Raw genomic sequence first — 3,125 nt, 5'->3', positions numbered from 1 at the left:
AAATCTATTGTCACAAAACTCAATTGAAATAAAATAAAGTTTTCAATGAATCAATGAAATAGAACGATAACAATACATATATATATAAGCCTTCGCTTCCTTTCTGCGTAGTTTATTTGACTTGGAGTCAATAATCCGGCTGCAATTATTTCCTAAGGAAAAGCGACTAAGATGTATGAATACACTTTGTCTCAATTGGTACATATCATATATTTACAATTTTTCATAAAAGAAAACACAAAATACTTAAAAACGGGGTTCAAAGAAAAGACATATGTTACGTATGTAACTTGATTTTTTTTTAATGAAATTCAGACAGCCGCATATATTGAAATTGGTATTTTACATTGACGTTTAACTACTATCTACTGCGTCAATTCTATGAAGATGATGAATCCTAAATAAAAAAAGAATCCTATTAGAGTGTTCCAGACTATTACTATTTTGTATAAATGTAAATTAAAATAAGTACAGATTAAATCATGGCTCGTATTTTTATTTTATGAAGAACTAACTTATTAAATAGAAATATGATTTAATCTATGCTCTCATCTTACCTCTTACCTGTATACAAATAGATTCAATTACATCTGTGTGTTATTTGAACACGATTCGATTTTTTATTTTTGAAAAAGATATAATTCATATAAGAATCAATCATTATAGGAAAGCAAAATCAGATTATAACCAATCTTATTCCACTCTTAAAAAAAAAATAAGGTTGTTTAAAAAAGGGCAATATTTCTTTTATTCTGATATAAAATAGAAAATCTATATTCTGATATGATATATATAATATAATAGGTATGCTCTGGGACGGAAGGATTCGAACCTCCGAATACCGGGACCAAAACCCGTTGCCTTACCACTTGGCCACGCCCCATTTTTGATTTCTATTCGACATTAATAAAGACTAATATTGATAGTAGTTATTCGTCAATTCTAGTCCAAATCTATATAGAATAGATTAGAGTGTTGCTAGGATTTTGAGACATTTAGATAGAGAATTAAACGACATTTATTGATCATTACATACAATTCAATTAAGATATTGTATGAAAGTATGGTTTTGTCTATTCTCTTTTGATTTGAGAATTGAAGGATTTTTGATTGGGTTAATTCAAAAAAAAAAAAAAAGATTATAATAACTCAAATTAAGAACTCATCATATTAATAACTCAATCAAAATAAATACAATTATCTTCAAGAACAAAGAAAAAAATGTTTGTTATGCTTAATATCTTTAGTTTGATCTGTATTTGTCTTAATTCTGCTCTTTCTTCAAGTAGTTTTTTCTTCTCAAAATTGCCCGAGGCTTATGCTTTTTTGAATCCAATCGTAGATTTTATGCCAGTAATACCTTTGCTCTTTTTTCTCTTAGCTTTTGTTTGGCAAGCTGCTGTAAGTTTTCGATGAGATCTTTAATACGGTCCTAGAAAAATTCATGATTTATTCTTAAAAAAAAAAATTCTAACAATTCATAAGATCAGATAAGTCTTATAGTATAACCCTTCGATTCAAATAATGAAATTCTTGGATCGCCACAATAAGTCTGGGCTCCCCCCAGTTCCTCATTCGGACCCTTTTTTACAGTGAAAGAACCTAGTAGATTCCTCCGCAATATCTAATTGCGGGTATGAAAAAGCTTTTGGTAATGAAAGACTTGACTCTTATTACAAATGAATTTCTGAAAATTCTTTTTTATTTCTATAGATTTAGAAAAATAATTTCGTGGTGTCAAAATAAGGTATGTGGTATAAAAATGGAGAATCTATTATCTTTTTTTTCCAAAAAAAATGATCTTGGAGATTGTGTAATGCTTACTCTTAAACTATTTGTTTACACAGTAGTGGTATTCTTTGTTTCTCTCTTTATCTTCGGATTCCTATCTAATGATCCAGGACGGAATCCTGGACGTGAAGAGTGAAGAATAAAAAATAACAATAAAGTTTCTGTTTTCCTTGCTTGATTTTAAAATGTTCTTAGGATTTTATTTATTCCACATTTTTAACTATTAATTAAAATGAAATAAAAAAAAAAAGACTCGTTGAAAGAGAAATTGAAAGATAAAGAAAAAATACCAAGTCATTGACTAAAGCGGAAAGAGAGGGATTCGAACCCTCGGTACGAAAAACCCGTACAACGGATTAGCAATCCGACGCTTTAGTCCACTCAGCCATCTCCCCAAATTGAAAGAAAAAGGATAATTACTAGATTATATTACACAAAAACAGTAAGGCTTGAAAAGGGCCCTCTCTTTATACCTCTTTATTATTCAGTATATAATTATTATATAGATATCTAATTATAGAGACATAGAAAAATAGAAAATAAAAATATAGAAAATAAAAATCAGTGATTTCATTTAGGTAAAGTAAGGGCTCGAAAGCGATATCTCAACTCCACTATTCCAATGAATATAAATTTAGATATATAACCACCTAATGCCCCAAGAATATTATATATTATATAAACTATAAACTATAAATTATATAGCAATGAATTTATTATATAAAAAAATTATAGAATTAATAAATAGTAAATAGAAAGTAATAATAAATATATATAAATATATAAATTAAAATTAAATAAATAATAAAAAAAGAGTACCTCTTTGCTTTCGTCTGCAAGATCCTTTTTTACTTTTACTTCCACAGCGTGGCCCCCGGTCCTGACCGGGCCGGGTCTTTAATTTTTGTTCCAATGAATCATAGAAAAAAATGATTTATTTGATTTGAAAAAAAAAATGATTAATGATTGTTGTTGTTTCAAGAACAATCATAATAAAGGCAATTTCTATTCCTATCATACAGAATAGAATAGAATCCGAGTGTCATTTCTTAATTATTTTATTCTTTCTTTTTTTTTATTCCAGTAAAGTAAATGGAATAAAAAAAAAAGAATAGAACCATATATTCTTGCACAATTTATGTTATGGCATACGCCTTTTTTTTTTATCGAGACGTATCCATCTCATTTAAATAACTAAAAAAGCGTGTTTTTTTAGTTATTTAAATAAATCCTCTTTCCCCAATCTCATTAGTCTCCTTGGCCAAAGCATGTCAACGCTCTAATTTTCATGATTCTTTTCTGATCCTATCGTCTTAATTATGACCCATTTTTTT

At 28.1% G+C, this 3,125-nt stretch overlaps 1 non-coding gene across 1 annotated transcript; it reads right to left on the bottom strand.

Annotated features, from left to right (window-relative positions):
- Positions 1-2,098: 2,098 nt before the first annotated feature.
- TRNAS-GCU (transfer RNA serine (anticodon GCU)) lies at positions 2,099-2,186 on the bottom strand. Its single transcript has one exon. It is a non-coding gene; the product is annotated as a tRNA-Ser (tRNA).
- Between the last annotated feature and the right edge of the window lie 939 nt (positions 2,187-3,125).

This window comes from Castanea sativa, chromosome 11 (assembly GCF_040712315.1).
Source record: "Castanea sativa cultivar Marrone di Chiusa Pesio chromosome 11, ASM4071231v1".
NCBI classification, from domain to species: domain Eukaryota; kingdom Viridiplantae; phylum Streptophyta; class Magnoliopsida; order Fagales; family Fagaceae; genus Castanea; species Castanea sativa.
The sequence above is the reverse complement of the archived record's forward strand: the minus strand, read 5'-3'. Positions and strand labels throughout refer to the sequence as shown.